This window comes from Hoplias malabaricus, chromosome 10 (assembly GCF_029633855.1).
Source record: "Hoplias malabaricus isolate fHopMal1 chromosome 10, fHopMal1.hap1, whole genome shotgun sequence".
NCBI classification, from domain to species: Eukaryota; Metazoa; Chordata; class Actinopteri; order Characiformes; family Erythrinidae; genus Hoplias; species Hoplias malabaricus.
Genome location: NC_089809.1, coordinates 26,978,228 through 27,002,940, shown reverse-complemented (window position 1 = coordinate 27,002,940; position 24,713 = coordinate 26,978,228).

Below are 24,713 nucleotides of genomic sequence, written 5' to 3'. Positions count from 1 at the left end.
GGTTCTTGTCTCCGCCTTAGCTTCACCTTAGCCCTGCCTTAGTCCCCCCACCTTGTAATCAGTGTTCTCACCTGTGCCTCCTTTGTGGTCCTACCCTCTCGTTATCCTACCCAGGTGTTGCGTGGCTGTGATCCTGCTTATATTACCCCTAGGTTTCAGTTTTTTGGTCTGGTGTTGTGTGTAGGTGTATGTTTCTGTGTCATAGTTAAGGGCCGTCTCATGTTTGTTACTGTCTTAGTTCTGTTCAGTTGTTTCTAGCTCTCTGCTCGTGTTTGTTTTCTGATTGAGTCGTTTTGTTGTTTGCTTTATTTTTGTAAATAAACATTCCTTGCATGTACGTCCGCCTCCTCGCCTCCCTGCCCAGCTGTGACAGTATCAGTTGGGCAATTAAATTACTACTCCAAGTATGTTGAGCTTTTCAGTGAAAATGTGTTGGGAGCAGGTGAATAGAAGCAGCTGATTCACCTTCACAGCTTGGTAGCAACATATGATTTGGGTGGAATTGGCAATGAGTAAACATTTTACATTTTTAAAAAAATATAATTACAGTATTTAAAAAGAAAAACAGAGTTCTCCCCTATCTCATGAACACTGTGGTTCTGGCTTTAATTCACAGCCACTGTCATGTAAGCACATGCATCATGCACATAAAATTCTAACATATGTTCATCATAAACCATATAACTGCAGGAAACTTCACTGTTAAAATGTAAGGTCATTAGTTTAAATACATGCAGCAGCTTCACTGAATGGATTTCTTCATCTGTGTTAATTTGAAAATCAACAAATTTGTTGTATACTCTGCCCCTAGAAAACTGTCTTGATTTTCAAATTAACGCAGATGAGGAAATTCATTCAGTGAAGCTGCTGAGACAGATTCAGTTATAGTGATGCCAGATGTGACTAGAAATAGAAAGCTGAATGTAGATGTTCTGACAGTCTGTGATAAACTTTTGGCGTCATACAAGTTCTGTTCTAGATGAAAGCTTCAGTTCTTCTGTTAGATTCTATACTTGGCGAGTCTTAGATTCATTTGGGAAAGGTTTTGTGCAGAGATCTTGAAGACCACGAAAAAAGATAGGCCCTGGATCCCAGCAAAGGCAGATTCTAAATCGATATATGGCCCACAAATCACGTGCCTTAACAACAAGTCAAGCCTGGCTTATGACAGTTGGCTCATGTTTGGCTCCCACAATATTTGCCAGTGCTGTAACTGGACTATAAGTGCCAAAAGTGAGACAGGTTTCACCTGAATGCGTCTGCTATCAAGGATATTAGGAATCCTATTTGTTTCCATTGTCTTGAGATGGTCTTGTGATTTTCCACATATTTATTATCTGTTTTTCAGTTAATTGAATGTTAAAATTAAGGGATAAGATAAGCCAGGCTGATACACATTTTTGTGATATTCTATGAACAATAGTCTTTGCATAATTCGACTCTTTGTCCATCAAGACTTTGTCCAACATTTAAATGTTTTGGTGAAGACAAATTTTAATCCGCATAAAAAACCCTGAGTGATTGATAGATATGAAAGTGAGTGTTTTGAGCTGTTTATATATCTGATGAGACTGAAGTTAAGACAGCCGGAGGTGATTATTGATCCTTTAAGCCTAATATGATACTGCCCTAATGTATGTGCTTGGCCTTTTCTAAATAATAAAATTAATCTTCCAGAATGACTTAAGGTCAAAATGTAGGACAGCTTAATGATGAGGGGCCAAAATGTGAACTGAGCACAGACATGTTGCACAGACATTTTTATAGGTTACACATCCCGCAGCGTTTCATTTCAACTGATCCTTATGAGAAAAAGAACTTCTTCAGAAAAGAGGCCAAAGGCACCTGTGGGCATATTATTAACCAAATTTAGTTTTTAGTATGTAAATGTTCAGTATGTAGTTTAAAACAGCTTCACCACAGAGACACACACATATGCTCATTTACTTTCATTTGCTAATATCATTAGCTGCTAGGCAAAGCAGTCATTAGCAATGCTAGTTAAAATAGCTGAAATCTTGCTGGACAGGGGTTTGCTTTCTCATGGGAAAGTGAAGCCAGCCTTATGCCCATGGCCTGAACTGATCCATGAAAAGCCCATTGCAAGAAAAATTCATCAGTGTGTGCATGTGTGCTAGCATTAATTGTGAATATGAGTGGGCAAAATGTCTTGCAATTTTTCTTGAGAATGAATTTAGGATAGTTTACCCAGACCTCTGGTTACTGGGGTCATTTTGCTGGAAAATATGTCAGCACCTCGAATGTTTGCTTTTCTGCTACTGGTTTGAATGTAGCATTCACAAATTGCCTCCTCCTGCACAGAAATTCCAGTTTGACCAACCAGGAGCTGAGAAACATGTTTTGTGTTGTCAGCTGTTGCTACCTTTCGTCCAACTTCAGTCACTGAATCAGATGCGCCTATCTGTGTGCGTGGACCACAGAGCCGGAAGAGACAGCGTGCATATAGAGTAGCTGTGCTGTGAGATCAGATGAGACGCTGTGTATCTGCTTGAGGATGACGGATGAGGAGGACGAGGAGGAGGTGTGCAGCTTGGAGAGGAGGCAATGTGAGCTCTGCATTACATTGAGGCAGCTTCTGAATACAGACGAGCTCAGTGCATTAATGAGGTTTGAGGGCGGCGGGTCCTAACGGCTCGCCAGGTCACTCGGAGGACACGGTAAAGCTGCTCCAATGATGTGTATCCACACAAGCTATGTTTGCCTTTGAGGGTAGGCTTAACCGGGCAGTGGGCTGCCACAGCTCCCTGCTATTTGGTGTCTCATGCTCCACATCCATAATGATCTTGTACAGCTCGCTGCTGCTTAGGAGACTGGGGGGTCATGTATCCTATGGCCAGTAAATAATATAAAGCAGTCTTGTATATATGCATTGTCCCATAGCCATATGTTTAGTTGCTTGCTAGTTATTAGCTTTGAGTCAAATTGAGTGATCGAATCAAGCATGCTGATGAACAACAAGGCTTATAGTTTGTAACTGATGTGAAAAGTCTACAGGTACAGGGTCAAACAATCCATCCCCAATCCTGCTGGTTCAACGCATACAGCGATAGAAGAGTGATGGACAGGTGTGCATGAAAGGGGCCGGGGGACTACAAAAGAGGGACTTTGTTGCACACGTGCATATCAAAATTCATATCCCGTTTCAGATACATTAAACATACATAATTTGGAGCTGCTTCATTGATTTCTCACGCTAGATTTAGCAACTAAAGCACAGCACATAAAAGTTAATAGCCCTGCTGAATAAGAGATGCTCCGATATCATTCAGCTATCATTCTCTCTCCACACAAATGAGATTTTGGCAGAACTCATGTAGCAAGCTTGTTATATTCTGACTGTCGTAGATGACACATTATCTGTGTTTTGCCATTACCTACAAAAATTGAGTTTTTAAAGGGTATCAGGAATGCTGTAATAAGGATTGTATGCACACTCTCTTTCTCATTCAGTCGCTCGCTCTTCGCCAACATACATAATAAACCCTTGGTAAAGATGGATAGCAAACATTTGCCAGATAAATTGCACTGACAATATTCGTAGACATGGGTCGTCTTAAATTAACAAGAGTTTAAGGTCATTACTACGGTAAACACTATTAGAGCATTAAGGCATATACAATTCCCCTTGACTAATTCCTTCAAATAACTGTTCAGTCTTGCCACACCATTTTCATGTTCATTGATAAAGCAATAAGCCACATCTCATCCCATGGTACTGCTCATAAGTACAGCTCCTCTGTTCATGTAGCATGAACATCAAACTACCATTTGAAGTCTTCAGTGGTAAACTGCTGGGGGACATTAATCAAGGGAAGAAGCTGCTTCTTTCACATCTGCTTTCCCTTTCTGTGCAGAGCTGGCTCCTTTTTTTTTTAACATCACGTCTGTCATTGCTAGTCCTCCAGGGGTTGAGCTGGTGCCCCTGAACCACATTATGGGATATATTTAGACAAAACACAGTGCGCTCCTGTCTAACTTCATTTAATTAAACCCTTCAAGGTGAGAAATGAATGTTGTAGACGTTTAAATGCATATATTGGAATGGATGGCTATTGCATTTAAAATAGAAAGCTTTCAATCATGCTACCCGCAGCTACGTTGCCTAAACCTTATTCTTATGCAGACTTTCACAGCTGTACATATTATTTTCCGTCCTTCTCTTGGCATCTGTCTCACAATACTATTTTCCTCACTTGATTTTCCAGAAGAAATTAAAGAAATGATACTCATATTTTCAGCTTGCAGATTTGGCCATGTTCCTGAATCCTAATCATGCTAATCATGTCAGGCAGTGTTTTCGCACTGTTATATTTTCAAAAGCATCCATTTAAAGCTGGTTTTCAGGGAGACTGCACCTCTGCATGAGGAGAGGGAAAAAAAGTGAAGAAAAAGACTGAAAACATAGAGAAAAAAGGACGGAAAGGGCACTTAGAGAGGACTGAGAAAACTCCAAATCCTCAACTCATCTTTTGATCTAAGAGCTTGTTAGTATGAAAAAGAAGACCATTCTCTCTCTCTCTCTTTCTCTCTCTCTCTCTCTCTTACTCTTGCTCACTCGCCTCAACATGTTTTTCTCACACTCCACCCCCATCTGTCTCTCACTCAATTTTAATAATTCATATTATTTAAGAGTCCCTGTGTGAAAACACACACACACACACACACACACACACACACACACACACCCCACTCTTTTGCAGTTTCACACCCATCAACTGTATATTTTGTTGGCTGTTGGATCATTTCTTTAGAAGAAGTAATTTAATAAGGGAAGGGAAAAAATCCCCATCTTTAAATATTAGTAGTTATTAATGCAATGACGAAGATATTGAGTTTTTTGTTCCCGACTATAGCTTTGCAATGAATGGGAATCTTGCATGAGCAGAGTTGTCCGTGACAATAGAGGTTTGCACCACCAGTGGAAGGCCAGAACGAAGAAAGGCTGATTTAGATGGCCATTCTGACCACCTCACGCCAGAAGATCAGTAATACCTTTCCTGACATGACATTTGCAAGACTCATCATTTAATTCTGATACTTATTTGTGACAGTAGGGTAATTTGAATATTTTCAGTGAGAGCCAGTGATTTCCAGTGACAGGAGGCAGCGTGAACACTGGTAAAGTGAAGTGGGCAGAGTCAACCACTTGATAAATCTGAGTGGAGATACTTTATGCCAATTAGGAGCAAAGCAATTGGGTAATAACCAATGAGAACTGAGCATGGTGGTGTTAGCTTTACTCTGCCACTGTGAAACAGTGTTCTTTACTTGGTTCCTAGATAATTGTTCCTACTAGAGATAAAGGAGAAGCTCATTGTTTATTGTATTGTGACTTTACATATATAGAGAGACGTAAACAACAAAAGATAAAACAGTAGTGGTGTTTTCACTGTAAATAGACAGCAGCAATTGTCAGTGACCTTTATAATTGTCAGTTGTCCTTTTATGCTGACTGCACAGAATGTGATGATCTACGCACGAATGGAATTTATAGACAAGCAATTTCCCTTCATGATTTTTACTTTCAGTGGATGCATGTCTGACACACACTTACATAAATAGCACAACTAAACAGCATTTAGCCTACAAGTTAGTCCATGCTTCCACATATTGTATGCTAATGCAGTTAGCAAAACACTGCAACTAAAACTCACGTTATTTTTCCTGTGCCAAATTTTCTCATGAACATGTCATTGTCCATTTAATCAGTTCCATATAGCAGATACATTGTTAGCCACAGGCCAGGTATTTTTTATGGATCTTTTTTGTGGTTATGGATCTTTCTCAGCACGGGAGTGACACTGAGATGGTGATGGTGTCTTAGCGTGTTTTGCAGGAGTGGATTGGACAGCAGTGCTCCAGTCAACTCTATTGCACACACCTTGTTGGTCCACCTTCTAGACATAAAGTCAGAGAAAGTAGCATGTCTGTGGCTGCAGAGTTCAGTCCAGAGGCCCCCAAATTAGGATCACACAACAAGGCAAATGAATGATGTTTGAGCACTGTTTGCATAAAATGGTCATGTTTATGAATAGTCTTCACCAAATCCATATTTTGATACGAATTAATATGTTCAAAATAAATTCCATTAGATTTCAGATGCAAAAACATGCATGTGTGTGTCAAAGTGGAGGATCTACAAAAGGGTGCTGTAGAAAGAGTTTGTGAGTCACTGCTCAAGTTCTTTATTATGGAGAGCCAGTATGTAATTGTACAACTAAGATGTGCATATGGCAAGTGGAGATGATGAAATGGACAAAGCATGTAGACAAAAAGAGGTAATTTAAATGTCATGGCTGATAGGTGAATATTTGCACAGGCGCTGAAACACAATCCAGTGAGAAATTGTTGTATCCTGGAGAAGCCACAAAAATACATGATAGCCATCAGTTGAGTGGAATCGTGCTCTTCCAGTAGGACTCTAACCCAATAGGTCAGCGCCAGCAGGTATCCCACATCTCTCCTCCAAATATGTGAGATAATTGGGCAGCACAAACACTCACGCAGAGGTTGCCATGGCAATGGAAAGAGGTTGGAGTTTGGATTGCAATATGCTATGGGAGCCTGGAGGCTATTTTCACTCCCCTGAAAACTATTAAACACAATCTAGGAGGGCCACTCACTGCCCTATGGCAGGTAATGGAAGGTGGCCCGCTGTAGGAGGACAGAGCATCTACACTCACACAGAGCCGTCTACAGCATAGAGTCACTCTGATACATACCTCCATCTGTCACCACACTCAGAGCTTTTACAAACATGTCTTTCTCCAAGCTCCTTCACAAACACACTGCAGAGTCAAACAAAATAACACCCACCTGGCAGAAAAAATAATTTTCAAGGGAGTTTCAGTATAAGGCCATATTTGGGTTGCAGGCTTTAACTCATTGACATGGGTATTAATATAAAAATCTGATGGTGTGCACTTCACAAGTTATCTATTGTATAAACACTGAAATAATGATGTACTGATGTGCTTTTTTATCAGTTAAAAATATGGCATAATAATGGGTCAGTTGCCTTGGAATAAGATGATATTTAGACATCCAATTATCATGAGTCATTGCTCCATGTAGTTTTGGGAAATATTTACGGAATGTAAATGGCAGGCTTAAAAATATCTATCTAAATAGAAGATGACTAAAAATATTCTTTCATTCATTATCTGTAACCGCTTATCCAGTTCAGGGTCGCGGTGGGTCCAGAGCCTACCTGGAATCATTGGGTGCAAAGCAGGAACACACACTGGAGGGGGCGCCAGTCCTTCACAGGGCAACACAGACACATTCACTCACACCTACTGACACTTTTGAGTCGCCAATTCACCTACCAACGTGTGTTTTTTTTGGACTGTGGGAGGAAACCAGAGCACCCGGAGGAAACCCACATGGACACAGGGAGAACACACCAACTCCTCACAGACAGTCACCCGGAGCGGGAATCGAACCCACAACCTCCAGGTCCCTGGAGCTGTGTGACTGCGACACTACCTGCTGCGCCACCCTGACTAAAAATAAATAAATGTAAAACATTTCTTATGAAAATATTTCTAAATGGTGTAACATTTGAGCTAAGTGTAATTTGCTGCCAAAGATCTCGGGGGTTGACCTCAGTCCTGGGTTTGAACTCACCTTGGGTCACTGTCTGTGAAAAATTCTCTCTTATTCAAAAGAAGCTTTGCTAGTACAGACCACATCAGTAAAGGCTGAAACGTGTGAACTCAGATATAGTTTTTAGTAGTTTGGGCCTGCTCCCAAAATTATGTTTTTACATAACTTCAATATTTAACTTTTAATGAGAGTTGTAAATTGATTTTATTCCAAGTGATTTCAGAGCGTTTCTATTGGTCCGTTCATCATTAAATATTCACACAACAAGACGGAGAGCTGCTGTGTTCAAACGACGTAGTAAACTAACAGTCAACAAAAACGGAGTTACATCTTTTTCAATATGTAAGACCATCAGTGAGTTAATTTTAAAATGATATTGAGGCTTAAATATTGTTTAGAAAAAACACCACTCATCGCAGTGATATCAGTTATTTACCAGACTATGCAGGATAGTGTTTTCTGGAGATCTATGGTTACATTAACAAGCAGCAAACACAAAAGCAATAATTAAATGTAAAATCCTCCAGTTCTCTTCAAACCAATAAAATAATGGCACTGTAGCTCTCACTCTATGTCAGGGATTAAAACGTATTGAACAAAGTCTAAATTGGAGAGAACTTGAAAAATCAGTAAAACATGCCATTCATCATCATCAGAGGTGCCTGAAGAGTTGCATATGATTCTTAAACATACTTGGATGTGTTTGGAAGTCTGTCTCACTCATACCCGGCCCAAAGTTACCCTATAACAGTATAACCAATGATGCTTTAGGGGCTAAAGTGAGTTGCACATGCAGGGACTACAACTAAGCTCTGCATTTCACTTTGGCAGACACTGTAATTTCTCCTGAGATCATCTGCACACCATATTACATTATCTCCTTTGAAAGAAACATTGACACAGAGAGATTTAATGGAAAGCACACAAAGCACTTCCCTATTAAACTGTCAGCCGCTTCCCATTTGGCTGCTCATGCCTTTTTCATCCCGGTTGCTCCCTCTTTACGGGAATTGTATGCAAATTGAATGAGCAGTTTTGGGGGACAATGAGCAATTAAAAAGCCTCCTTCACCACTCTGCAGCACCCCCAATCCCCCACCTCACTGTGTTCTCAGCAATATAGAGATGCCCATCAGCCACATAGCCTGGCTCTCTCCTCCCTGTGTGTGAGGAGCTGTTACACTCTGACCAGACCTTTCTTCTTCTCCTCAGAGCAGAGGAAAAGAGCAGCTTATCTGCATTAAAGAAGCTGTCACCGACACCCTGACACACGCTGGAAATACTGCGGCTTCCGTCTTGGCGGAGGTTCTGTCTCAGTGAAGCCCTGCAGCAGATAACCCAGGACCTGGCGAGGCAGAGAGAGAGAGAGAGAGAATGCCAGCCTTATCTGGAGGCCCACAGTGAGAAAGAGAGGGCTAATCCATTACTGCTCCAATCACAGCAGCCTCCTCTGAAAGCAGCCCCCCTGAGCAGCGGAATGAGACCGCCAGCAGCGGCTGGGGGTTACACTCTCTCTCAAGCATGCACACTCACGGACATGCACTGCAGTGCCACGGGTGTGCACGATGTTTCTCTGAAAACTTTCATGTTTCCAGGCTTATTTTAATATGATATACCGCTACTGCCATCCACACTGCAGTCTGGGGTTTGATGCTCAGCTCAGGCAAGAAAACCACCCCACACCAATAAACGTCCCAAGGCAAGACTCTGAATACTGCATTAGCTTAGCATTGTATTATGCCAAATGACATCAATGTAAATGAAATACTCTGCACTTCATAAAGCAAACATTTCCAGCTTAAATAAATTGACAAATGTGGATGTGAGTAAATGAAAAAGGAAATGCACATAATGCCTTACAGTGAATTTTGTATTTGATATTTCTTGTGAATATCTGGGGGGGGATACAGGTTTCAACAGGAAATGGCAAGCTACATTTAAATAAAAATGAATACAGAGGATTTAAATAGGATTCAGTTTGTGCAAACAGTACTTTGTTTTCTGTAAGTTGTTACAGTGAACAATCCCTGCCCGTGGATTAAGGAGGTATGCTACAGGGCAAATATTTTAGGGACACCTGAAGATTTCTTCAGAAATGATCATCAGAAAGGTATTAATGGTCGTCTCATTCCTCTTCATTGCAGTATTGTCTTCTACTCTTCTGAAAAGGGTTTACATGAGATTTCAGAACATTCCGGTGAGTATTTGGTGGCACTGAGCCATGACAACATCAGTAAGGAGAGGTAATATATTTGGATAGGTTAGCATCACAAAATCTCTTCTAGTTGACACTATGTTGAGCATCATTATCTTATGTGCGACTGCTGACAAATTTGTGAAAATGAAAGCAGCAGAAACCATTTATTAGAAGAGGTGGATAAATACTTTTGAACACACAGGGTACAGAAATAATGCATGAAGCTTACTTTGTTCCAATGTGTAAATTATTTTAACATGAATGAAGTATATTATCGCTGTCGCCTTTGCCTTGCTCACGTGGCTTTCTGATTCACATTGTTATCTGTTCTGATACTGATCTTGTAAAGCTACTGTGCATCATTTGTAAAAAGTGCTATATAAATAAAAATTGAATGGTTTTTGATTAATTTTATATCACATTAATTGCCAAATGTGTCCATCTGCTTTGAGAAAATACCCAGCATTTTATTTCTGAAGAGATTTGTCAGCAAGACCTTTCTGAGAACAAACAGACATGAAAAAAGAAGAAGAAAAAAGAATGTGCTTCTACCTTTAGAACCATGTGCTGATCATCTTTCATGTTTACAGAAGTGAGTCTGGATGACATTGTGGAAATCTGTCCCTCCTGATTCTTTCAAATGAGTGAAAGCCAGTATAAAAAAGAATGGAATCTGTGGATGGACACCATTGATTTTTTTAATTTTGTTAGTTGTTTATTGTTCTATTGTTTTTTTTCTGTTTCTTTCCTGACGCTAAAATGTAGCTAATTTATACTTAATGGACATTTTTAAAGAAAATAAATGGCACAGTACTGTAGAGTACCTAGAGAGGACAAACAGTGGCCTTCACCAACATTCTTTTGCTGCTTTATTTAAAGACATGCCCACATTTAAAGCATGTCTCACACACACATACACACAGACGCAGTGGGACTGAGTGAATGCAGTTTTAGATGCTGGAGCAGACCATGTTAATGGCTGTGGCCTTGGCACTAGCTTCTATTGAAAGTGTAGATAGGGATCAGAAATAACCTACAAGCCAGGTGACCCTGAGACTGCACCAGCAGGAACAAAGGGAACAGGAAGAGGGAGGTGATGCTGCTGGTCAGGGTCTCGTTTGAGCTGTACAGGGGCAGATGCTCAGCTGAATACAAATCGAGGACATTGGCAAACAAACAAGAAGAAAACTTGTGAACCTGTTTTTACTGGGGGTCATTTTAATTCTGCATCAGCTGGAATTGCATTGGTGAGCATGTGTTGTAAAGATATAGGAAATGGTCATTAATGGGACAGTCATGATGGTGAGTATGGTCTCAATGATGATCACCGTTAATGGTAATTTAGCCACCTAGTGAAGAATTGTGTATGCTATCCATGTAGAATGACAATTAGCAGTGTGTGACTGTTCAGAGCCGCCCACGTCAACGTGCGCTTTTCCATGGGTCGCAAAGCCCAGAGAGGAACATCACAGCAGGGTATTAGGAGTCTCCAACTGCCTCGCACACCCACATATTACTCACAGCACTGAGCTCTGGCTGAAAAACAGGATTAGCGGCCCCTAAATAGCAGTCATTCATGGCTGGAGCTTAGCACTGAATGCTTCCAATTATTGTCATGTCAAATCTGGGTTACACAGAAGAAAAAAATCAGAACATTTGGAAAAACTGGAACACCTTTGGATGAGATAAAGGGTCTGCGATTAGAATTAAGAAGGCTGTTAATGGTTGCAGAAGTATTTTTACATCTTTTCAATTGATGCTAATTTCAAAACCCTTTTCCTGCATTCTACAAATGCTAGCAGTCACTGTCCTTGATACATAGCCTCTTTATGTTTTCAGTCTTGTTTTTTCCCCATTTTTCCCTTCTGGATTTAAGTATATGACAAAACACTCATGAAAGACCATGGAGACGTTCTCATCTAATTCTGTAAGGAGCGTTTTCTCTTTTTTTGGAGAGCAGATCAACCACTATGAGTCTGCGGAGGCCTGGCTGTCATAACACATGTGCCGGACGGTGGAGGTCCGTTAGAGGAATGCACCGGAGGCCGTTTTATGTGTCTGTCTACGAGGCTGCGGTAATTCATCACTCCTCGAGGTAATCCTTCTCCTCTGTCGGCTCTAATTGTCTCTCCAGTGAGGTGTGCAGCACAGGCCGCTCCTGTCACGGCCTTGACCTCACCCCTGGGCTTCTCACAGCTCCTCACAGTGCCTCCCATAGGCCTGGAGAAACTGGTGCATCTTTCAGAGCCTCAGCACGCTTCATGCCCCCAAAGCGGCAACAATTAACAGCGTCAAATTCTCTTAGATTAAAAATAACAATATCAATTCCCGCCACACGCTACATAAATTCAGATTAATTAAAAACTGTATATCAGCCCAGGAATAATTGGTTCCCAATCATCTGTGTAATGAGAAGCATTTGATTAATGTATCAGAGAAGTGAAATATAAACAGCCCTCTTTCAGATGCGTTATTTGCATTAGAGGGGTTAACTGCCTTAATGTTTTTGTTGGTTTGTTTGTTGTTTTCTTTCCCAAAGCTTAAAAATGTATAAATATAATATTATACATCTCAGACTTGCACAGAGGCTTTGAAGTGCTGTGTCCAGCACCCTGAAGTAAATAAAGCCCGGAAAGTAAAGAATTTAAAATGGAGATAAAGGGAATTTACTGCATTTCTCATCCGAAAAAGTTTATACTGTAATATATGTCTATAAATGTATTGGATTTATGCTGCGCTGCGATTTACACAAGTCTGCAGAGGTTGTGGGTGTTTTGTGTACATGGCCCTGTGTGTGCGTAGCTGTGACTATCAGTCTCGATTATCCCTTTGTGTGCTGGTCCTCTGACATAAACACCACATCAGCACCAATTCCTGCTCCTGACTGCTGTGAGATGGAGCTGATTAGGGTGAGTGCACTGGGATCGGCCTGTTCTGCCATGCTGGTTTTCCCTGAGCCCTCGGACGCTGCCTAATTCCCACTGACACCTCATTTTACAAACACTCCTGTGGGTGCTGATGCTGAGACACAGCCACAGGATCAGCAGAGTGCACTGATATAAGCAATATGATCAAATTGTTCTTAACCCAAGGCCTACGTTAATGCACTGCATCTCTTACTTATTATAGAACACTCATAATATCACTGATAATAAATCAGATGTGATTCCAGTTTATCATTAACTTTCTCCTTCATATATTACACTATATAGTTGAGATACAGATTAAGGAATGGATTCAGGGGAATTCAAGTGAATTGTACTGGGAGCTCCTATGGACACAGACCAGCCAAAACATTAAAACTACCTCTGTTTCTAAATCCTTTGACCATATAGTTGCACTTTGACTTTCTACCATTGCACAAGTGCAGTTCATCGGTTGCTGTGCATACTTCATTAGCCCCCTTTCATTGTGTCCTTCAATGGTCAGGATTCCCAGAGAACAGGTCAGGTATGACTTGGGTGGCAGATAATTCTCAGGACTGCAGTGACATGTTGGTGGCATACTGGTGTGTGTTGCGCTGATACGAGCGCACTGCAGTGCTGAGATTAAAACCTCATCCAAATAATACTTGCAATGTTCATGTGGATAACTTTACCATAAAAGGAAAAAACAAAAGGATGAATGAAGTATGAATTATAGAATGACATACTCTCCCAAGGTTTGTAGTACAGATATATTTGTGGCCTTATTTGGCCTTAATTTTAAATGAGTCATATTATGGTAACGATTTGATTTGCAGGGCGGCGCAGTGGTGCAGCAGGTAGTGTCGCAGTCACACAGCTCCAGGGGCCTGGATGTTGTAGGTTCAATTCCCACTCCGGGTGACTGTCTGTGAAGGGTTTCCTCTGGGTGCTCTGGTTACCTCCCATGGTCCAAAAACACACTTTGGTAGGTTGATTGGCGACTCAAAAGTGAATTTGTGTGCTGCCCTGTGAAAGACTGGCGTCCCCTCTAGGGTGTATTCCTGCCTTGCGCCCAATGATTCCAGGTAGGCTCTGGACCTACCGTGACCCTGAGTTGGATAAGCAGTTACAGATAATGGATTTGATTTGCCTATTTGACCCTTGTTATAGAAACCACTAACTGATTTGACTTTTTGTGCTTGTACTGAGTGCATTTCTCTTAAGCTGCTAATTGAACAGTAGCAAACATCTGGATATTTATTTATTTATTTTGTGGGAAACAAAGTTGTCTTCTAGCTTGGCTGAATTAAATTAAAGCTGTGAGAGCGTAAGGACACCACAGTGACCAACAGCCTTTTTTCATCCTCGATGAGGCAGTAAGCAATTAAACAATCAATTCTTTTGGTCATCAGCATTGAGGAGAACAACCGGGGACAATCTTGTTTATTGTTGTGCGTGAGCAAGCACTGCTGATCAGCTGTTAACTATCTGTATCATCCAGCAGCACATGGGGAGGTGTTTGAGTTGAGCTATGAATGTGTCATGGTAGCAGTGTTATGTGGAGCTGGCTGTTGAAAGCATAAGGTGGAATGGTGTCATTGGCACATCTTCAACATAAAATTGCAAATATATATATATAATATAAAAATATAATATTTTATGATGTAGATTAATTGTTTTGATTATTTTACTGTTGTGTAGAATGAATAGGACTCCTTTCTAGTCAAAAGTAGTTACTATACAGTCGTTGGCAAAATCATTTATCAATATTCATGGTGTTTGTATAAAATGATATATAATTTCAGTCAATGCACAAAAAGTATATTTTCCTAACATTTACTAGAAATGTTGTGAGCTAATGTAAAGAACAAAATCCAGATTTTCTGCTTGATTGTATGGATTTGTTAAATCAATAGCAAACTAGATTTAATTCTATGGAGTGTCAGGAGAAGAGATTTGGGAGGGGTTAAAGTAACACATTTGCACACAGAATATCGCTATTTACTATAATAATGCTTACTGTTTTTATTCTAACATTTGGGAATAGCTTTTTAAATCTTATTTACTCAGGTATCTAAAACGTTTACACAGTACTGTATTTTAGAACACTATTGGAGCTGAAACTGCTTTTAACAGGCTTTCACCCTGTTCTACAACGGTCAGGACCCTGTCAGGACCGCCATGATTTTGGGTGATGTGTTGGTGTTGTGTTAGTGTGTGTAATGCAGGTATGAGTGGATCAGGCACAGCAGTGCTCCTGAAGTTTGCACACACATCAGTGTTACTGTTTAACTGAGAATAGTTCAAAAAACAAACAACAAAAAACAACAGTGTCTGATCTACTCATAGCAGTGCAACACACACCACCACAACATCTTTGTCATTACAGTTTTGAGAATGAGCCACCTCCCAAATAATACCTTCCCTGTGGTGATAAAGTGTGGAGACTAGGAGGTTATTTTAATGTTATGGCTGATTGGTGTACGTGAGATGATATGAAAGTCAGTCATTCACTGGCGTTTATGTTTGAAGCTTCATCTGTTTAGATCTTTATGTGAAACTCTTTACAAGTTAGTCTGAAGTTAAGAATAAAAGTACTCAGAATCTTCAAAGAATGCTTTACAGAAAAGTAGAAGAAAACTGAGAATAAACGAGCAACAAATGAGCTCATGAAGCCGTCACAGTTTAGCATGGGAGAAGGAGGATCAGAAAAGGGAATTTAAAGTGGTGTGACACAGAAGAGGAAAAAAAAAGTAGTTCAGTGTTTTATTAGGCCCAAAATTTTGGGAGAACACAGTATTTTTATTGCCGTCGTTCCCCACCGAACCAAACAAATCAATGAACACTTCCATGTAAACAAATACATGAAATTCACATTTGTAAAGCAAGGCAAATGAAAGAAAATGGCAATTAGAGGAGGCTGTATATGCTGATAACTTGGAACTGAGCATCATGAACAACATAATTTTCTCAGAGGACACTGTTTTTCATGAAAATGCAGGAACAGCCTGCTGAGCAGTGAGATTGAGTGTGAGGGAGAGAGAGAAGGAGGGAGGGAGGGAAGGAGAGAGAGAAGGAAGGATATGGAAAGAAATCTCCCCAAGCAAGGTGGTCTGACCTTGGCGTGTTCTCTCACTCACCGGGGTGATGTGTCTGCGGCCCTGGGCGAGGCGAGGCGAGGCGAGGCTGGCATATGCGCTGCTGGCCTGATGCACTAGCCTCATCTCTCGCTCGGATCGAAGTGGACTCGTAAACAGAGACGTGTGAAAGAGCCCTAGCTGTTTAGAGCCATGTTTCTAAAATTATCCCCTGCAAAGGAACAGGAACATTGGTCGGGAGGGCAGCAGGTGCTAGTGCTCTGTGGTGTATTTACCCAGGAATTAAGCCGTAATGTCAGAGACTGTGCTGAATGACTCTTTCTCTTTTTTTTTTTTTTTTTTTTTTTGTCGTTTCTCATTGAGGGAGGGAGGGGAATATTGTTTATTTGCAGGAAGAAACAAAACCATCTGGTGCTCTCAGAAACAAGTGACGTTATTTCCCCCAGCTCCTGGGGAGCAAGGAGAACAATAAGAGACGCTCATGTCGCAGAGATAAGGTAAAGGTGAGCAATATGGAGAGGATTTGCTGCTCATAGTCACAATTACCGAAGATAAACAACACGAGTAATTACACTCATAAAAGTAAAGTTCCCTGGTTAGAATGTAGAGTTCCAGGGCAAAACTCATTGTTATACAACTTTTATATTATGTGGATTATTACAGTAGCAAATAATGTTACCATATTATTACATTACTGAATATTTAAAAAGAACCATTCATTGAATTGTTCATGTGGGAATCAAACATAGTTGTCCATCTTCTAGGCTAGGGGTGCCCTGTCAATGTGCACCATTTGTGTCAAGAGCCAAAGATATGCAACGATATTCAAAAATAAATTGAGAGATGTTCAAAATAGAGTTTTAACCTTGAGTTTTACTTGGGAAAAAAAACCTTTGAGCATCAGACATATTAGATGAGTGAACAATGAATATTATCAGATGAAAAAAACCCACCACATTAGCACCAGTTACTATTAAGTGAGAACAAACACGAGATACCATTAAGTGAACCCCAGAACTATTCTACACTTGTGGCCAATTTCTTTTTGAACATTTAGAAATTTCTAAATAGAAGTTCAGAAATTAGTTCTAATGGTTAGTGAGTGGACTTGGGATTAGAAATTTCCTGGTTCAGTCTCCTTGACCGACAGGAAAATTGGGAGTGCAGGGATGTGAATGAACAGGGCTGTGTTCCTCCCTCGATCCTCAACTGATGTGCCCTTGAACAAGGCACCTAACCCCCATTTTCTCTCCAGACACTGGGGATGACTAGTGCACTATGTGTGTGTGCATGTGTGTGTGTTTTCACTGCTACTGATTGATTTAATGTGGAAGACATGTTTGTTTGCAGGCGGCACGGTAGTGTCACAGTCACACAGGGACATGGAGGTTGTGGTTTCGAGTCCCGCTCCAGGTGACCATCTGTGAGGTGATTGGTGTGTTCTCCTTGTGTCCACGTGGGTGTCCTCTGGGTGCTCCGGGTTTCCTCCCACAGTCCAAAAACACACGTTGGTAGGTGGATTGGTGACTAGAAAGTGTCCATAGGTGTGAGTGAATGTGTGTTGCCCTGTGAAGGACTGGCGCCCCCTCCAGGGTGTATTCCTGCCTTGCGCCCAATGATTCCAGGTAGGCTCTGGACCCACCGCGACCCTGAACTGGATAAGCGCTTACAGATAATGATTGAATGAATTCATGTATTATCAGGTGAGTACTGTGTATAGTAGCTTTCTTGAATCCTACATTATTTCAGATGATTCATGGAAAGAAAATCAGTATATAATAAACATATTTAATCTGTGACATTGCTCCCAAGAACCATTTCCCCTCCCATTTGGCATCTTTATTATTAAGACTGTAGGTCAGATGTCAGCTTATGTCCATGCATAAACAGACTGTTTGATTCAAATTCACTCTCATAGTTTCTGGACCCACTGGCCATTATTCATTTACATGCAAATATTTGCGAAGTGGAGAATGTGGCTGGAATAAGCAGAGCTAAGTGAGGAGCAAGGCACCATATGCACGTGAAATTGATCCATGTCCTTTTCGTCAGTGGCTGGCCGCGTGTCTCCGTAAAGCTGATGGATGCGGACATGATGGATCTTAATATGACAATAATTCAGCTCACAATTAGGTCCTGCTCATTATCAAAAACAGGGTGACTGTCAGTCATGCATGTCAGATGTGTGTGGGGCGTGCTGCTGTCAGGCTTTAATATGAAGAGGAGTGCGTTCATCTTCCTCCTGACTCATCCTCGCTGCTGACAGGAGAGTGTCCTGTGTCACTAGAGAAATATCACTATAGCCTTAATTACACTGCAGCCCTTATGCATTTGATAACGAGGCTGTGCTGGAAACTGTGACTGCTGCCAGGGTACGCAATAACAGCAAGAGCAGCCAGAAGAACACACACTTATATCTGTCACTCATCAGTGACAGGAACATGTCCGTGCTCTCAGGGCTGTCCAGCAAAGAGATTTTCTACACAAACTCAAGCTGTTTACTCACACATCAGACATTTGACAATGTACAGGGTGTATTTTTGTTGCTGCTGTTGTTGATTTTTACTTTACTTTTTTTGTCTAATACACAATCTCCAGTACTTTGTGATATGAAGTGTGTGATGTATAACACTGAGTAGACTCTATGTCCCCAGCTGTTATTCTTTTGTTGCTCACTGTAGATGAATCTTAGTACTAGTAGGCCATGCACAGGAACATCTACTGATTCTTATGGAAAAAAACACTCCAAAAAGAACACTCTAAAACACAGGCCATGTTCTCTGATCACTGATAGAGGACTAGACCATGACTAACACAAACCGTGCAACAACAGGTGATATTTATTCTTTTAGTAAACTGAATGTCTAGGGACATTATGAAATTAAATCTACTCCAGGTCATGTCTAAGTCAGCCACTGACATTTGTAAGTGACATTTTATGTTTCCAGTGGGGTATATTTTGAATTCTAAGACAACAGACTGTTCACAGAAAAGTAAAAAGGCTCTTTAGAACGGGTTCTTTTACTTCAGTATTTAAGATAATATTTTAACATATTTTATGAATTACATTTCACTAACAAGGTATATTTACCTTTAGAACAGTATACTCCTTATGGTGTTGAAATGTCTTGGCAGAAACCTGCAAAGCTCCAGCAGTAAGCCAAGATATTTTACATTTACAGAATTTGGCAGTTGCTCCTCTCCAGAGAGACTTTAAATTCTGATCATGTCACAGAATTGAATGAAGGTAGCATCAGGACAGGGTTTGTTGTGCTTACCTGAGCAGGGAGATGGACCCTGATCTTCTAAGAGTAGCATTATATTCTACAGATTATAACAATCAACTACCCACTAGCTTCACCGAGGCTGATGACATTCATGGTGGCCAGGCTAAAATGCCCTCACAGTAGAACTGGACTTTTTTTTACTATGTAATAATGTTCATAGTATTGAAAAATGTTCAATTCCACTGCCACTCTTTCTACAGATGATCATGGGGCGAAAGGCTGAAGATTTGACTTCTTCTGTTATCAGTGGGAAGTGTATTAATTTCACCTGCGCTTCATTTTCCATAAAGAACCAATGTCTATGGTATGCTCAGTGTTAAGCATGGATTGTTACAGATGGAAAATGACCTGAGCTGAAATATTACAGTGTTCCTCACTTCTAGAGCGGAGAGAGAGGGTCTTGCTTATAATTGAAAATGAGCTGAGTCTGCGAGACAAAAGCTCTGCACAAGTGATTATCTTTTATTCATTAGAATTTCAATCTACAGGGGCCTTGTCTCGGGCAGAACTGGAAGTCACTGTCAGTTTTCTTCAGAGCTGTGATTTATAAATTGTGCAGACCATATAATGTAATTTTCCAGCCAGTAAAGGATGTGAAAAGACCACACAGATAACAGATCTGTTTATGGACATTTGTTCGTATGATGTATAGCTTGATGTGTGGTTTTAATAAAAGCATACATGCACCATTCAAACAACAAGGCTTGTAGGATTGTCCTACAAGGTTTTATTGATGCAATGTTGATATACACCATTAGTCTGTAGGGATTTTGCATTCAATATAAATACTTACTTTCTAATGCTCCCCACTCTGCAATGGAGTGATGTTAGCCTGCAGCCATCATTTCAACAAAATGAGAAACACTAGGCTGCAGGAGGTGTCATAGCATTGGCAATGACTAACACACAGCGCTTGCCATCTAAATTCAAGCTGTCATGTCTCAAGAGATGAACAAGATGTGTTCAGTTGTAAACCTGATTTGCAGTAGGGATTTGTATTCAGCTTCAGAGAGCGGTGTGATTGATAAGTTATAAGATGCCAAGGTAGTTCATTCTTCTTTGTCAAAAGTCTCTTTTGATACATAACTGAACGGTATTGTAACATTACAAACAACAAAAAGAAGAGGAAAACACAATAAGGCTGTGCAGCACTCTCCTGAAGAGAATGAATTTAGTGCGAAACTCAGAAGTCAGAATTGTGCTGTCTCTTCAGGAACACTGTGTTTTCATGACTAACTCAGTTTTAAAAATGGCATATGATATGGTTATTGAATGGAACGTTTCTAATAGAATTTAGAACCTTGATGCTGAATACCTTTCGGGAACACGCTTTATATTCTTGAAGGCAAGCTTTGAGCCAGTGGCAGACAAACCTATGTTTATTTTTTTTTCTAGTAGTGAAATTTTTTTATTTTCCTGTACCAACAATTACAACAGAGTGGCACGGTGGTGCAGCAGGTAGTGTCGCAGTCACACAGCTCCAGAGATCTGGAGTTTGTTGGTTCGATTCCCGCTCCGGGTGACTGTCTGTGAGGAGTTGGTGTGTTCTCCCCGTGTCCGCGTGGGTTTCCTCCGTGTGCTCGGGTTTCCTCCCACGGTCCAAAAACACACGTTGGTAGGTGGATTGGTGACTCCAAAGTGTCCGTAGGTGTGAGTGCGTGCGTGAGTGAATGTGTGTGTTTGTCTGTGTTGCCCTGTGAAGGACTGGCGCCCCCTCCAGGGTGTATTCCCGGCTTTCGCCCAATGGTTCCAGGTAGGCTCTGGACCCACTGCGACCCTGAACTGGATAAGCGGTTACAGATAATGAATGAATGAATGAACAATTACAACAGCATCACCCAGCACCATTATGCTTGCTTCACTTGTGAGCTTAATAAGGATAACCTATCAGCTTATTTTATGCTTTATTTTGAAGTCCTAATTAGTCTTGCTTGCCTTGCTTTTGGTGCTACATTAGTTTTGACCTCCAGATAATGACCTCAGAGACCTTGTCCAGCAGAAATATAGCAAGATACATATATACAATATAGATACATTATATACAGCGCAGTTTATAAGATACAGTATATAAGTTACTCCATACAAACTGCACTTTGACATAATGCTTGAATATACTCTTTTTAAAGCTGTGTAAATTAGAAAAGAACAGCTAGAACCTGTAATACACTGTGTTGTGGGTAATGTGCAAAGTAACATGTTTTATAATGTCTTGGTCCTGTAATAAAGTATTGTAACACATTATATTTTAAATCACATTGCATTACATTTACATTATTGACTGAGTAAGTGTCAACATTCAACATTCAAAGTTTAGGATTCATGGGTTTTATAGTTATGTGTGCAGTAGAAATACTTGTCCTGCAGTATGTCCATTCCAGCTAAGTTTAGAAAAAATATTAAAATATGATTACTAACAAAAAAAGAAGAACCAGGAATTAAAAAAACAAACAAACAAGAAAAAGAGAAAGTAGAATGTAATTAGCATGTTCAACAAAATCATAAAAGAATGTGTGTGTGTGTGTGTGTGTGTGTGTGTCGCCCTGTGAAGGACTGGTGCCCCCTTCATGGTGTGTTCCTGCCTTGTGCACAGTGATTCCGGGTAGGCTTTAGACCCACCGCGACCCTGAACTGGATAAGCGGTTACAGATTATGAATGATTGAATGAATGAAATAAGACAGGCTTAAATCATTCTGCAGAAAATATATAATCATATGTATGTAGTAATATGTCATGTATATACTATGCATCATTATCTGAGACAACTATGTATTACTTTCATTAAAAACATACATTAGCTCTGTATATATTATCCATATCTGCCTTTGTTTGCAATCTGTGCGCGAGTGATACCTGTGACAGATTTAGATGCTGGTGTGGATATACACAGGTATGTGTGAGAAAAGGTAGTAAAGATTACTTGTTAACAAAACATCTAATCACATTAATATAAAAGTGATATCTAAATATCTTTGTGCTGATGAAGAGTGAGCATCAGCTATTCATAAATGTAGTGACTAAGAACTGTTTGTCCCTTTTTTGGCCCCAGCCTGGGGCAGGCCTCTCACTTAGTTTGGTCCACCTGTCTTCATGTGAAACACATAGTGAAGGATGCACTGAAAGACATAAAGAAGGGGCCAAAGATTTGAGGGTAGGAAAAAGGCAGACTGTGTTAATAAATGGCCTGAGAACGAAACCTCTTCTCCAGCGTCCTCTGTCCTAGGATGGCATGGCCATAGTTTTATTCAAAGATAATGATAGTAACATTTTAAATGGTGTTTACTGTGATTTCTTTCTGACAATGACAGCTAGGTTTTCTCTTCTACCTTCCTCTTGCTACAGATGTGGATGTGTATTAGAGAGTAATGAAGGACTAAAGTAATGAGCAGTGAGATTATTTTTTTTCCTGCAAGTAATCTGAAGACAAATTTCCTCCCAAGGGACATTAAAGGATTTATTCTAAGTAGCAAGTAAAGTAGTTGTACGGCAGTTACAGAGAAATAATTAGTAAGTTGTAATAAATTTATTTTTGAATACTGATAATTACAAACAACAAATACACAACACACTGCACAAACAAAAAGATATGCACAGGAAGCCATTCCGGGAACAAGGCACAAATAATAAAAGCAGCCTGTGTGTTAAAACAGTGACTACAGATGGGAGAAACATTGGGAGATGAAATATAACTTGAAAAAAATTAAGTACCTGAAATCAAATAGATGCAGTGAACAAAAGTGCAAACAGTTGCTAAGCAACAAAAATATGCGAGCTGCCAACATCACAAGAAATAAATGAAAAAATAAATACATTAACAAAGTAAATAATTAAAATAATATAACAATTACATATTATTAATATTTCAATGAAAATATATTTAACAAAACACCTGGCTTCTGGACACTGGGGTGATCAGAGATTTTTTAAGGAGCTGCAGTTTCAAATCATACATTTCAGTCCCACATTGTGGAATCCCTGATGGAGTCTGTTTTGTTCCTCTCTATGTTCTTGCATGGTTCTTAAAACGCCATTATCCCCATGTCTCCACTGGAGTATCTAGGGAAGATGTAATCACCATGTGCTTACTAGCAATCACTCACCTAAATTATAAAATGACACAAATGAACGGTGATGTCTGATCTCCACAGTATTGTATCTTCCTTGTGTGTTTTTGGTGAGGTCATGAGTCTGAGGCATTATGACCACTGGCCACTAAGCATCATTACATGGTTTTAGAGGATATTTTAAGAGAAGAATGCTAGATAAGTGATTTGTCTATGCAGCCCAGCAGGTGTCTGACTGGCCATGTTAGTACTGAGTGCAGGGTGGTTGCAGATATTATATTCCAGTGATTTGCAGCCAAATTTCCCAGCATGACTATTGAACAGGGTTCACCTTGTAAAGTCATACAGAGAGTTGACTAGTCTGCTGGACCAAAGGACGCCCTTGCTCTGTAAACAAACTCGCTGTATTATTCACCTCACATATTTACTACAAACAAATAACCCGCAAGCGGAATGGGGCACTCTATTACAATGTAAATGTTTATTTGAAAGGCTCAGGCAGGTGGGAACTGTATGAGTATAGCATTCTTTGAGGGTTACATTTTGCTTTCAGAAACTATTTTTCACTTAGACCTGAGGTGGAAACTCATATGGAAAATAATAACTGTGAGGCTTTGCTGGCAAGTGCTGAGGCGGTGCAAAACCTAAAGCTCAGGGCTTTGAAACTGAGAAACTTTGGCGGATCCACCTTGTGGAACAGTTGTAGAAAGCATCTCAATGTCACAGTCATATAGCTTTCTCTAGCCTTTCAAATATAGATGCTAATGGATAGGATATTTGGTATGAAGACTACATTTGTCTGTTCACCTTCTTTCATTTGACATTGTTTTCAGAGCAGTTGTTATGGGGCTTTACTGATATGTGCTCTTCTCTCTCTCTCTCTCTCTCTCTCTCTCTCTCTCTCAGATAAGAGTCACAAATATATGCTACATTGCTAAAGCATAGGTTTTTAATGTGTGTGACATATAGGGCTGGGGAGAGCATAGAGGTGTGTAATAAGATGCTTTCTGTAAAGATTGTTTCACCAGAAACTGTAAAGGCAGGTAATAACTCTCCTTTAAAGCGATCCATGCGTCTATGCACAAGCTCCCAATATATTGTTCATGGTGTAAATTTGTTGTGTAAACATCATGCATCTTGTGGAACCTTCCTTTTCTCTTAACATTAGTGAACGACCAGTGCTCCAGACATACATCATTGTGCATATTGTGAAGCAAACACATTAAAGAAGAATTGGACTTCCTTAATTAAACTTTGATTATGACACAAGGAAAGCCATTCACAGTCGTTTCAGGTGAAATCTTCCATTCTAGACAAATGAACCAAGTCACCGTAGTGGTAATAAGAGCCAGACGTCTGTAGAGTTTAAAGCAACAGCCTTTACCACCATTCCTCCATGAATGTTAAAGATTACAGTTTAATTACTATCAGAAAAAAGCAATACATCTTGATAGATGTTATTTTTTGTTCATGAAAGATGAATTAATGATCCAAATAAGAGCCCAATGTGTTTTGCTCTCCCTAGAGCTGTTCTT